The 13050-nt window shown below is 55.5% G+C and overlaps 1 long non-coding RNA gene across 2 annotated transcripts; it reads right to left on the reverse strand.

Moving 5' to 3' along the window:
* Positions 1-4209: 4209 nt before the first annotated feature.
* LOC140689847 (uncharacterized) lies at positions 4210-10741 on the reverse strand. Of its 2 annotated transcripts, XR_012064989.1 has the most exons (3): positions 10060-10741; positions 7612-7781; positions 4210-4675 (listed from the first exon to the last, which is right to left on the reverse strand). It is a non-coding gene; the product is annotated as an uncharacterized lncRNA (long non-coding RNA). The 2 variants fall into 2 exon arrangements; XR_012064988.1 differs by lacking the exons at positions 4210-4675; positions 7612-7781 and adding an exon at positions 9400-9645.
* Between the last annotated feature and the right edge of the window lie 2309 nt (positions 10742-13050).

Genomic DNA, 13050 nt, shown 5'->3' on the forward strand with positions numbered 1-13050 from the left:
ATCCCAGTCCCTGCCCTCTGCCTACCACCTTCTCTATGGCCTAGTTGGCAAGATGTGGGGTGGGGTGTCCTTGCCTGGCCAAGGGACCCCTAACCCCCAATCCCTTATTCCCACTGAATCCTTAGACACCCTCCCCCAGCTCCCTGCCAGCTCGTTCCAGCCATTTTTCCACTGTCTCCCCCTGCTCCCCGCCTTTGCTCTTGTACTTGTTGGTTTAATGTGCACAATACAATTAGGCAAAATGGCTTTCCCATCAAATCCCCAGCAACTTCCCTCTCCCCACCTCACCCAAGCATCACCAGGCCCTGTTCACTCCCTCCCTCAGGGACCGTGGAGTTTAATTTCAGGAAATAATTCCCTGAATAACTCTCCTCTACGGAGCTTCACACATACCGCAGAGAACTCTTGGAAGCTGAGACGGGGTTTTTGTTGGACAGGAAGCCCCAGGAATCAGAGTCAGAGCCCAGTGAGACAGGGAGTCCATAGTTAAGACACTTCTACTGTGTAGCTCACAGTCTTCAAAGGGTTTTCTCCAAAAGAATCTAAAACCAGAACTTGGAGGCAGAAAGTTGGAGGGCAGGAGAGACAGCAGGGCAAGAGGAACAGCTGACATTAGGCTTGTTCTCAAGGTCCCCGCAGTGGAGGGGGCTCCCTTCTGCCTTGACCTCTGAGACGTACTCAGACCATCTCCATAACTGTCTGCCTGACAGGCAGGAGCTGGAGCAGTGACCTGCTGGCTCCCGCCCCCACTGGCTGAGAGTTGTCTGGGGATGTCAGCTCCCCTGTACTTGCAGCTGCATTTGTTCACGGGTCAAGCAGTCTTCCTGACATTGCACAAAGCTCTGAGGTAGAAAGTGAACCATCTCGGGGTGTCCTCTAGCAGGGACACAGCCAGCGTGGAGTGAGCCGGAGCTTACCCGGAACCATTCCCTGCAGCTGTGGCTGAAACCAGAAATGAGCAGAGAAGATGTGCTGGGCACAGAGGGATGGGAAGTGCTAGGCAGTGGCATCCTGCTTAGATTTAAGTGGCTTCCTTTGGTTGGAGGCCCTGCAAGAGCAGAGCTGACAGCCTTCCTCAATTGGAATCACCTCACGCACTCATTCATTCATTCTACAAACATTTCTGGAGGCATACTGAGTACTAGGCCCTGTGCTGGGTGCTGGAGTCACGGAGATGAATTGGGCACAAAGCTTTCCCTCACGGACTTAGATGAGGGGAGGAGGCAAAACCAAACCTAAGCAACACCACAGAGGTTTGGGAAAGTGGGAGCACAGAGGAGGGAGTTAGCCTGGAGGAGTCAGGGCTTCACTGGGGAGGTGGTATCTGAAATTGGGCCTTAAAGGACAAGTAAGAGGTCATCAAGCTGAAAAGTAGGCAAGGATTGTCTAGGTCTAGAGCCTGTCCACAGCACACCCCATAGTCAGCAAATCATCTTTCAGAACTCCACGTCAACCCCTTTGAGAATGTCTGCCCAGCTCTCTCTGTCTCTCCACCCCAGCATGGCCTGGGCCGGAAACTCAGATTCATCACTGGAGGAGGCTCCCTCTTAGACCTGAGCCACTGTCTCTGGATCCCTTTTGGAACCTGGGTCCTGCCTAAGTTTGCATCTCCCAGAGCCTGGATCTCAGCCTGTGCCTACCTTCACCCCCAACACCTATCAGGCCTCCCTGATGCCACCCTCTGGTTCACAGGGTCTCCAAGGCCACCAGCCCCATGAACCTAGTGGGGAGGCAAAAGAGTCCTGGGGTACACACACCTGGGTTTGGATCCTGGCACCACAGTTGCGAGGTCAGGGCCAAAGTGCCACTTTCTGTGAGCTCATTTCCATGGGCTGCAGGTGAGGGTTACAGGGGAGAACAGAGAGGCCCCTAAGCACCTTGGGCAAAGGAGGGGTGGGGCAAAGGCAGGCATTATCCTTGAATGAATTATCATTTACTTGCATAGGATTGGGAGGGGGCAATTGTCCCACTCGTGCATCCTGAGCTGTAGAACCTACCCAGCTGCCAGGGGACTTGCTGGGTGCAGGGCTGGACCCTAGAGCTGGGTGCTAGGAGGCTAGGCTGGAAAGGACCCTAGAGTCCCTGCCTCTGTCCCCCAGGGCCCAGGCTTGGAGTGGGCTTCCTACTGTCGACAGTTTCCCCTTCAAGCTATTTCCAAATTCTCCCATATTAGCATGAGAATGGGGCGCCGGCTGGGATTGGAGGGTTCAAAGATATTTGCATTCTAAAGAGTTCCCTCTGTTCCCGCCAAGCCCTCGCTATCCGAGCTGGGAGGCTGGGCTGGGATCCAGAGGCCACTGCGGGTGGGCGGGTGGGCGAGGGGAGAGAGGCGCCGCCGGAGGGAGCCTCCCCCTGCCCGCCGCCGGCCTCTCCCCGGCTGGAAGGGCCCCGCAGACCCAGCGCAAGCTGTTCTCCCCTCCCCCTCCCTTGGAGTGGGCCTCAGTTGTGTGTGGGAAGCCTTTTAGTCTGAGAAACCACGTTCCTTACAATAAGTGCTTTTGATTTGTTTTTGGCCTCAACCTTTTATTTCTTTGACATTTTCAATCCTGTACCATTAACAAGAGGAGTTTGAGGTTTGTACGCTTAGCACAAGGGAGCCTGGAATTTTTTTTAAGTTGAAAAACACTGCCCAATGGGATTAATCATAGTAACCGTAATAATAGCCAACAGTCATGAGCGTCTACTCCTCGCCAGGCATTATGTTAGCCAGTTTACATGCATTATCCTTTTTAACCCTCCTGACCGCCCTGTGTTACAATCCCCATTTTAGAGACGATTCCACTGAGGCTCAACGAGTAAAGTGACTTGCCTAGGATCATAAAACTGCTCAGGGACAGAATAGACCGCTCTACCAGCAGCCCCCCAGTCCTCCGACTACCTCTCTGGAAAGGAATAGCACGAAGGGCTGGGGGTTCAGGCACCAGGACGGGGGAGGCATGACTCCAGGCAGAAGTTCTCCTGAGGCCCCTCTCCACCCACCCTGCTCTGGAGGTGCCTGCTGTCAGCAGGACTGGCTGGCATCCAGCTCATCGACACCCACAAGTCTTGTATGCAGCACGGGAGCTCCCACAGTTAGGGTCTCTCCCTTGGGCTGAGCTCGGTGGCATGCCCAAAAGGAAGGGCAGAGGAGGAATGCACCCAGCTCGAGGCACAGAGTCCAGGGTCACCCACAGGAAGGAATCCAGGGTGCTGGGTCTGCCCTGCAAGGATGCCCGACTCCCTCTCCCTCTCCCCTGTCGTTCTTGCCCCAACACCCTTGATACCTTCTCTTCTTTCTCCTCCCCTCCCCCTCCTCCCTGCTATGGAGAGCCAAGGGTGCAATGGAGGCTGGGGCCACCAGACCCCTTGGGGGCAGGCCCATGACCTGCCCCCAAGACTCCCCTCTGAGAAACCCGTCCCTTGCTTCCTGTTTCATCAGGATTCCGTCCTACAAACCAGAAGCCCTCATGTCTGGCTTTGTCACTTCCTCATCCAAAGGGTCCCAGGACCTAGGAGATCCTGACCACTCCTTCTACATTGGGTCGGAGCACTCGTTGTGACCCCACAGGAAGTGCTAGTGGGGGGTTCCAGGCACCGGGGAGTCCCTGCGGCCTGTGCACCCCACGAGGGCCATGCTGCCTGGGTTCCACTGCAGACCAGGGTACCAGGTCTTCCCTTGAGCCCAAAGAGACTGAAGGTGGGGGTAGGGGCAGGCTGGGGGCTGGGTCCCAGGTGGGGGGGACTGAGGAGGAACAGCCTTGCCAGCCTTTTCATCTGCTCCTCATTATCCTCTGCCTGAGAAGGTAATTAAGTCTTCCTCCCATCAAAGGCAGAGGGTTGGCTTCACCCCAAGGCCTCGCTCACATGGAAGGGAGATAATGAGCGCTCTCGCCAGGCCTGGGGAGCGGGGAGGAGCCCTGCCCCCACCCCATCACACACACACACACACACACACACACACACACACACGCACGCACGCACGCACGCACATCCGAGAGACTGGTTTGAAACCCCCCCCCCCCCGTGAGCACCACCCCGGGCAGTGGTGGAAAGCCCCGCTCTCCAGGAAGCTCTGAGAGGGAGAGCTGCGTTGTGCTGGGCCCTGGGGTTCAGGGCCCGGCCATGGAGGCGCCCAGGCGGAGGGGCGGTGCCCAAGGCACTCTTCTAACTCAGTGTGGGACAGGACGGGGTCCAAGGGCGCTCTGGGAGCTCGGAAAGGGGAACCACAGATTCCCGTGGACAGGACGAGGGTGGCTAAGAGGCTGGCGTGGCTCCCTCTGCTTGAGCCCTCAGCGTGTGCCGGGCACTGTGCTAGGCTCCGGGGAGGCGTCATTTCCTTTAGTGGGAGCCACACCCTTTTTGCAGCAGATCCTTGTTTCCTCTTTTTTTTCCCAGAGGTACAATCTGAAGCTTGGAGAGATTAGCTTGCCCCAGTTACAGAGTGCAGAAAGGAAGTCTTCCCGGAGGAATGGCCTCAGAAGGATGGGGGGACGGCAGGACTGCCAAGGTGAGGTGGAGGGGAGGGCAGCAGCACTGGTGGTGCCGAGAGAGAGAGATGGTGGCTGGTCCGTCAGGCTGAGCCTAGCGATGTGGGGAGGGTGACAGCCAGAGCCGCAGCCAGCAGGGAACCAGCGAGTGTTCAGGAGCAGAAAAGTCCCAGGAACAGGCACCAGACTGGCAGGCACAGTGAACAGTCCTGTGGTTACCGGGGACGGGGGAGGGAGGGATAAATCTGGGAGTCTGAGCTTTACAAATGTTAGCCACTATATATAAAAAGAGATTTTAAAAAGTTTCTTTTGTAGAGCACAGGGAACTATGTTCAATATCTTGTAATAACTTTTAACAGAAAAAATATGAAAACGAATATATGTGTGTATATGCATGACTGGGACACTGCTGTGCACCAGAAGATTGACACATGGTAACTGACTGTACTTCAATTAAAAAAAAAAAAAAGAACAGGTCTTAGAATCAATGTCGTCGGGTAGAGAGAAGGGGCCAGTGTGTATCGGGGCCAGTGTGTATCAGTGCCAGGAGCCTGTCTGACCCTGACCTCCAAAGCCCGCATTCCTGGCTCTGCTTCAACAGGGGAGGGGGTTCCCGGAGCCCAGCATGGGAACTCAGACTCGGGAGAGGGTAGAGGCCTGTGCTAGGACCTCCGGCACCAAGCTCCCTGCCCCTTGATGTGGTACAACCACTCTATGCCTCAGTTTCCCGGCCTGTGAACTGGGATAATGATGGTGTCCACCTCATGGGGCTGGAGAGAATTAAGTGGCATAAAGTTTGTGTCAGAACAGACCTGCTCTGGGTTGCCGCAGGTTTCTTCCAGCCAGGGGAGGTCCCAGATATGATCCCTGCCATCTCAGGGATGAGCACATTTAATGGGAGGGTTTCAGGCCAACCTCCAGCTTTCAAGTAGTAAATGCCTTGCCCAGAGCAGCTCCTCGGTTACCCTTAATCTTGATGATATGGAGCTGGGCCATTGCAGGCCCCCAAGCAAGTCCCCAAGCCCTGTCTACCAGTTACCCAACCCTTACAGTCCCCAGGTGACTCAGGGTGGGGGCTGCTGAGAGCTCAGGACAGCTCTTCTCTCCTGCCCCAAACTGCCTTCTCGTGCCAGTGGGTCAGGCTGGCAGGCTGGACGAGAAAATGTTTTGGGCCACAGAGACCTGGTTTGAAATTCCACCATTAGCGCTTGGCTCTGGGCCTAGAAGGCCCTTCTCAACCTGTCAGTCCCCTCTGGGCAGCCTTATTAGTCATGAGCAGCTGCCTCTAGCAGTGATTTTATTAGATCCCTTCTAACCAGCAGATCTCTGGGCAGGAGCAGGTGTGGATGGTGGGAGAACAGAGCAGAGGGTGTTGGTCTTATGAGGTGGGACAAGAAGCCAAGAACCCTGAGCCTGATAACCAGCTAGGTTGAGGCCTCATCTCAAAGGCTGGACACTAGTGCCCCTGCCTCACACCTGTCTTATTACAGAAACCCCAGGAGGAAGTTCTCCAGGCGTGTGGTCACACACACACACACACACACAGGTGGGGAATTCTTCCTGGATACTTCTGGGCTGAGTGAGACTCTACACCCATCAGAGAAGAGAACGAGAATGGGAGACTGAGGCTGGTAACTCAGGCAAGGCCTCACTCTGCCATGGACTCACTTTTTCTTTCTGGAAAATGGGGAGATTTTCTGACTTCATGTGATTAACCCAGGTCCCATGTTCTTGTCCCAGAACTGATGAAAGTACCACACAGGACTGAGCCCTGAGACCTACGACTCCAGATGGGAGGACTGAACTGTAATTGCTTCTCTGGGAAGTCTGTTCCCTTTAGTGTGGCTTAATCATATGACCAGCAGGCCAGGGCATGGTGGAAGGGAGTGGTGGGAGGGAAATGTGGGGTTTTTTCTACCCAAGCACTCTAGTTTCAAGCAGATGCTGCCACCAGGTGTCACTAAAGGCCCAGAGAGGTTGACTGACTTGCCCAAGGTCACACAGGCCTTCTGATGCCCAGCCCTGGGAATTTCTTGCCAGACCTAGAGTAGATCTCTGCTCTCCCTCTGAGGTCGGGTAGGGGAGCCATGGGGAAGCTAGAAAGGACCCAAAGGTCCTAACGTCAGAAGTAGCTTCCTGGGCTCAGGGCTCAGAGGGGTAAGGATGTCAGATGCCAACAGCAGGAAGAGGAGCTCTTAGAGGGGGAGGTGGCCTGGGTTCTCTGACACTGGGTGAGGGGCTGGCTGACACTGCGGGAAGAGCAGTGCCCCTACTCATGCCACATCCAGTACCCGGGTGCCTCCTCTACCCTGCTTGTCTGCATACCTTCTCCAACCTCCAAAGGAAGCCACTTCGTGATTGGACAGATGAAGTGGGATTTTGAGGCCAGCCTTATTTAAACTCCTCTCCAAAGTCAATAAAAAGTGTTAGCAGGCTCAGGACCCACTGATGTCCAATGGGCAGGACCCCGGTCCAGGATGCCCCTTCCTCAGGGCCAGGCTCACTTTGGCCCCTTGCTCTCCTTTCTGCCTGGCTTGGGTTGAAGCTCATTTCCCCACTGGCCTCCAGAGCCAATGGCTAATCAATTCAGGGCACCGTTAATGTTGGTTGGATGACTGTTCCAGGGGGGCCATTTCCAGACCGGCTGGCTCCCACGTCTGGGGGTACTGAGGGCTGTGTGTGTTGCCATGAATGCCCACTGGTAGCAGACCCTGCTGGTCGGTTGACCCAAGCCCCTCCACAACACTTTCTCCCCAGCCACCTTCCCGTGATTGGCCTAGAGGTGGCCATGTGACCCGCCTCTGGCCAATGAGATGCAAGAGAAGCACTAAGTAGGGCTCCCGCGTGCTCTTGTTAAAAGGGACAGAGCTGGCACACCCAGAGCCTTTCCATCTTCTTTCTGCCTGGGATGTGGACAGAGGTCCGGCGTGGCTACAGCCATCTTGCTATTATGAGACAACAAGCAACAAAAAGAAGGCTTTCACAATAAGGATGGTGGAGGGGGTGATGGAAGGAGCCTGGGGCCTGGGCAGCCTAGTGGAGCTTTCATTTTGGCCCTGGACTTTGCACCCCTGAACTTCTTGCTGTGTGGAACAGATGTCCTCCTCCCTTTTATGTGCTAGAACCCTGCTAGGCCTTGTCTTACCTACAGCCGTACGCATCCTTAATGGTTATACCACCCTTCTCCAATTTAGCGATGCTGAGCCCAGGTAGAAAGAGAGCTCTTTCCTTTGACCTCAGTATTTGCTGGGGAGGCCGGGACCCTGAGCTTCCAGTGCATCGTGAGGCCAGGACCCTCCTGGAGCAGGAACTGACCTGGAAACAAGGCTGAGTGTTGAGTGTCAGTAACTCCACTAATAGCCTGAATCAGGGACCACGTGGTCTCTGAGTCCCCTGTGTAACTGCATGTGCATTTCCTGCTCCCTGCACTCTCTCCCAGCTCTACCAACCTCCTGGCTAACTCTTATTTATCCTTCAAAACAGCCCATGCCACCTCCCCAGTGACCCCCTTTACTGCACCCTAATGATGGGTTAGACAGTTTCCTTTTTGCCCCCACAATACCCTGGCCACTCTCAGCACTGCATTTATCACCAAAGATATGATGCTCACGTGTATGTTGTCCTCCCTCACCAGACCAGCTGTCTTTTTCCCTTTATATGCTGGTACATATAGTGGGTGTTCCAGGCATCCAGGGAGCCATCATTCTTTGGGTTATTCCTTTGTTCAGAGTTTATTGGGCTTCCCTCATGATCCCGATGCCACACGCAGCAGCTCTGCTGTGCCAAGCTGTCACAGGGCCTAGAACATCCTTGCATAAGGGATCCCTGGGAACAGTCCCCAGAAGGCTGGACTCGGGGATGAGTACTTCCAGCCACAAGCCCAGCTTCTTAACAGCTTCACAGAGCAGGGAGGGAATGTAAGACTGGAGCCAAGATAGCAAAACAGATTCTCATTCTGGGCATTCTGCCCCACCCCCACTCAGCGCTGCTGTTCAGTGAGGAGGGAGAGTCAAGGGCAAAGTGTCAAGGGCTGTATGATGCAGACCCCACATTGCCTAGGCTCTGGGGCTGGAGGGGTGGTCATGGGGTTCTTTGCAGGGCCTGCAATTATAATCACATCCTCCAGGACTCAGATTTGGGAGCTGGGGATCAGGGACGAGCAGACGCAGGGGGCATCCCGTGTGGTTGTAACCATCTGGCCCTGAAGGCTTAGTGGAGAGGGAAGCCCCTAAAACTCTTACGTCTCTTCCTCTTCTGGACTGAGAAATGTTTCCTCTGTGCCGCCCACACGCCCAACGCCCCCATTCCCTCGTTCCCTTTCTCTCCCTCCAGAAGCATTACCCAAGTACCTGAGCACCGTCAGTCTCTCAGCATTTCAGGTGAGTGGAGGCCCTGCGTGCTCTGCTTCCCCTGGCTCCCCGGGTGGCCTGAAGCCTTGGACAGCCCCTCCAGCCTCATGGGCCAACTCCCCTGCCCTAACCCAAGTCTCTCTGGCATTTCAGAGGAGCCCAGGCCCCACACCCAATGGGGAGGCACTGGTTCCCGTCCTAGCCCTCTTAGGCTCTGATGGAGGGAGGCTGCCCAAGGGCAATGTCAAGAGACCTAAAGTGGTCCAGGCTTAGAGTGGGCGTGCTGCTCAGTTACTCCACACTGGGAGAAAGTGACTCAGTCACTCTGCCCAACAACCCTGCCCAGTAGGAATTGTTATTACCTTCTTAAGAAGAAGGAGGAAATTTTCTAAAACTAACATGAGAAAAAATAGAAAATAGGAGCGCTTCTAAAACTCCTAAAGACATTGCATTTATAATCAAAAATTCTTCTCACAGAGAAGAGTCTAGGCCCAGGTGGTTTTCCCGGTGAATTTTACCTAATATCTAAGAAAAAGAAATAAACCTTATTACAGAAAATCTTCCAAATAATAGAAAAAGAGGAATTCTTTCTAAGTCATTTTATGAGGCCAGCATGACCTTGAAACCTCAATTCCCGCATCTGTGAAGTAGCGCCTGTCTCAGAGGCAGGGAGCAGGATCAGCATTAGAGGAGTTGTATGCATAGCCCTTGGCACGATCCTGGCACCCAGCCTGTGCCCCGTGTATGGCAACTGCTTCTATGCGGCCAAGCCAGGATTCAGGCCAATGCCTGGGTCCTATCCGCACCAGGCTGAGACCAGAACAGCATCCCTTCAGCAAAGAGAGAGAAGAGGGCTGGGGAAGTTAGCCTGTCCGGCAACAGCCACTTAGCAAGCCTGATCTCAACAACCCTAAAAAACCTCTTCAAGGTAGGTGTATCAACCCCCTTTTACAGATAGGAAAGCTGAGGCTCAGAGAATCTGGGACGGACTGTGTCAAGCCTAAGCAGGCCTGTCTGAAGACACAGCTCATGATTCTCTGAGCCTTGCTGATCAGGCAGGTGTGCTAAGCATCCGAGCCACAGCAGTGGAGATCTCTGACCTTGAGCTAAGCTGACTGAACTTCAGGGTCCCCATCTATAAAATGGGCGGAGGGGCTGCTCTCAGAGTTGTTGAAAGACAGAGGAAGCACGTGGAGTCTCCCGGCTGCCATGTCTGTTTGAAAAGTTCCCATGATCCGGCTCACCTGGGCTGTCAGACTGTCCCCCTCAGGTCGCCCCTGCCCCAGCCCTCACACAGCACCGTTCCTGGCGTGGGGAGGTGGGTCCCCCGGGGCAGGAGCATCCCACTGCTGTACAATGTTTTTATTGCGCAAGCGACACATGCATACAGTCTCATTGTAATAAAAACGGAACAATTCAGAAATACATTGACTGGTAAGGCAACATGCCCCTGCGCCTCCCCCCGCCCACACGCCCACCCGGAGACGAGCGCGGCGGGCAGCGCAGAGAGCTCCTTGCAGCCCCGCGTCCGTGCGCTCGCTCGCACAGGCAGCGCTGCACGTCGGCACGCGGCACTTGGAGGTGGCCTTCCACGCGACGGCGACCGTCCTGCACGTGTTGTTCTGCCACGCGCTCTTTTCACGGCCCCATCCCACGTGCTATTTATAGCTTCTCTGCTTCCCGGGGATTTGAGGAGGGTCACCCGAGTTTTCAGAGGGCGGGGTGCAGGGCAGCCGGGAGCTGGGGCCCTGGCGTGACGCTGACCTGGACGGATATCCCAGCTCTGCCACCTGCGTGTGGGGGCCTTGGGCCAGCCCCTCAACTCTCTGAGCCGCCATTTCCTCCTCCGTGAAAAGGGGGTCACGTTAGCAGTTACCTCACGGGGCCAGTGTGACGTCACTGTGGGACGGCAGAGAGGGTGCTCCAGCATTTCAGCTCCCCAGCTGCGACATCAGCCTGGTCCTGCTTTCCCTACGCAGGGGGAGAAGCAAGCTGAGCTTAGTATCTGTTGATGTCCTTTGAATATTGCCATGACCCATTCTTTCACTTCTGAGACCTGGTGGAACCTTCCTCTACCTATTCGGAAAATGGGAACCTGAGTTCAGGGAAAGTCGGAGCTGCTGAGCTCTGGCCATCACCTGGCCCAGCCTCCTCATTCGACGTGAGGAAACAGAACCTGCAGGGAAGAGAGTAACTGGCCCACAGACTGCTCTGTACATAGTACAATCAGTGTTCGCTAGACTAGGGCCAGATGCTTTATCTAATTCTCATCCATCGCAGTGAGGCAGGTGTTGTGCTTTCCCACCTTATAGGCCAGAAAGCTTAGGTCACTTTCTCAAGAAGACGCCACTAATAGGGGCCAGAGTTAAAGCCCGGGGTGTGAGTCTCTCTGCCCATCTGGTTGAATGTCCCCTCTGCCTCCTGCCAGCACCTCCCCTCCCTCCCTCACCCCGCTGGAGCTCCCCGAGGAGGGCTCTCCCGGCCCCGGGGGCAGCTCTGCCCACCCTCCTGTGCCCCGCTGCTCCGTCCCGACACTCGGGACCCCTGAGCTCGCTGACTTGGTGTTGAACCTGTCCTCTCCCCCGAGACTGTGAGCCCTCGAGGAGAAAGTCTGGTTCTGATTCACCTCTGCATCCCCATGCCCAGCACAGGGCCTAGCACCCAGTAGGCAAATGCAAATCTTTGTGGAAGGGAAGGGGGAGGGAGGAATGCCAAAGCCCGTGGTCTCTCCTCTGTCTCACAGCTTCTTTTGCCAGAGTCAAGGTCAGAAGACAAGGCACCAGGCTTTACACCAAATTTGATCTCCCCCCAACTCTCATCACTGCTGCCCCTCACCCCAGTGCCCAGTCCCCCTCCCTCGTATGCCAGGGCTCCCCACTGCCAAGGGCAGCAGCCCCTCCCTGCCTCCCCTGCCACACTGCCCACAGCTCTCAGGATCCGCCCTGCCAACCTCACATCCATGAGGCCCCAGGCCTCAGTAAGGAGCCCCCCTACCAGGCCACATGCCTTGAAAAGGTGACAAGGCCTTGAGCACAAGGCCAGCAGGGCCTTGCCTCGTCTTTCAAAGCAACTGAGAAAGTGGTACCTCCTCCATCAATGCCACCCTCCTGCTCAGTGGGAGCCCCCGTGGGGCACGCTCTCCCTCCAAGGTGGGTAGGGGGCTGGGGAGACTCCCGGTGTTTGTCAGCCGGAGCACTGTAGTTAGGAGGACTGCGTTTCCATGGATACAAGCCATGGGAGCTGCTGGGAGATGGGGCCATGGTGTACACAGACACGGATCCACACGGACCTGCGAGAAAAATAGCAACAGATTTGCTGAGTCATTGGCCCCACATATTTATAGTCTCTGGCAAAGGCAGACCTGCCTATCAGAGGCTAATAATACTGCAGTAGCGTGTTAATTGCAAAGACGGAGCCTTCAAGCATCCATTCAGACACCCAAGACCGTTCCCTGAATAAAGAGTGGGGCCCTCCCAATGGGAGCCCGCGTGGGGGTGAGTGTGCGTGTTTGGGAGTGCGTGTGCGTGCAGGGATGTGTCACCTGGCTCTAGCAGATTAACAGCACCCGTTGTCTCTTCAACTGGTCTGAAACCACCCCACAGCAGGGTTTGTTTTGAAGTACTCTTTAGACACCTAAGGATGTTTAGGATTCAACCCAGGTGTACAGGTGGACAGGAGAGGAGAGGGGGCCAGTGGCTATCTCCCCGGGATGGGGGCGGGGGTGCAGCCCTGAGACCTTCATCCCACACCCGCTGGGGACAGCTCTGGGCAGCCAGGCAATTAGAAGAAAGGGAGAGAAAGGCCTCCGCTTTCTGGGAGGTCAGCCCCAGTGAGCCACCTGACACGCATGAGACCAGACAAGGGCCCAAATATGGGAAGCAGAGTCAAGGGCGATGGACACCCAGAAGCCCGGGTGCCAACCTGAATAAACACCCAAAGGCCAAACTCAACTCCACCTGAGTCTATGCACCGTCGCCTCTGGGAACCAGGAAACCCATCGCGCTCTGGTCCAGGCAAGTCTTCCCCTCCTGTGACTTCCATCCACACCTGGTGGCTCTGCCTTGCAGCGGAGTTCATTATGTTCCTGTCCATCACCTCTGCCACTCTGGGAGCAGCACAGAGACTGGGTCACACGTGCTCAGCACCTGGCAGAGAAGGCCCCCGGTGAAGATTTGTGGATGTGCAACCGAACCCCTCCGTTTCTTTGAAGGCAGTTCTCAGGTTCCCCGAGTGTT

Source organism: Vicugna pacos, chromosome 27 (genome assembly GCF_048564905.1).
Source record: "Vicugna pacos chromosome 27, VicPac4, whole genome shotgun sequence".
Taxonomy (NCBI): domain Eukaryota; kingdom Metazoa; phylum Chordata; class Mammalia; order Artiodactyla; family Camelidae; genus Vicugna; species Vicugna pacos.